We start from the raw sequence: 558 nt of genomic DNA, 5'->3' as shown, positions 1-558 counted from the left end.
TCCTGCCATGAGGGCCCTGGTGTCATCTCCACGGCTGATGGTGTGTGTGCTCAGCCCCAGGGACATGGACAACCCCAGGGCGGCGGGCAGGTCCTGGAGCAGGATGGTGGTGCGGTGGCTCCGGCGATGGTGATGGTGCTGCTGGGGCACACCTACCTGAGATTGCTGGCAAGTCACAAGGAAATTTAAAACTGACCGATCGAACAGATTTAAGGATATTTTGAATTGGGCATGATAAACGCAACCCTAAGAGAGTCACTGGAGGGCTGTTACTGGGGAAGCAGGAAAATGGAGAAAAAAACAGATCACCCCACCTTAGGCCGGGTACCTGAAGACCTCCCCAGCACGAACCATGGGGGCCTCCCTAAGCAATTAGAGCTTCCCCTGAGGCTTCCTCAGCCCTGCTGACCCCACACAAGCCTGCCTGTAGCAGTGAGTCGCACACGTTCTGTGCTATCTCTGGGCACCCAGCCCCAGCCAGGCAGCCACTCTCAGGACTAGTATGCACTCAGCATCCTTCTGGGACCCCCACCCTGACCCCCTGAGGCAACCCCCCCT

This window comes from Cariama cristata, unplaced genomic scaffold (assembly GCF_000690535.1).
Source record: "Cariama cristata isolate BGI_N322 unplaced genomic scaffold, ASM69053v1 scaffold107, whole genome shotgun sequence".
NCBI lineage: Eukaryota > Metazoa > Chordata > Aves > Cariamiformes > Cariamidae > Cariama > Cariama cristata.
Note: the sequence above shows the minus strand (reverse complement) of the source record.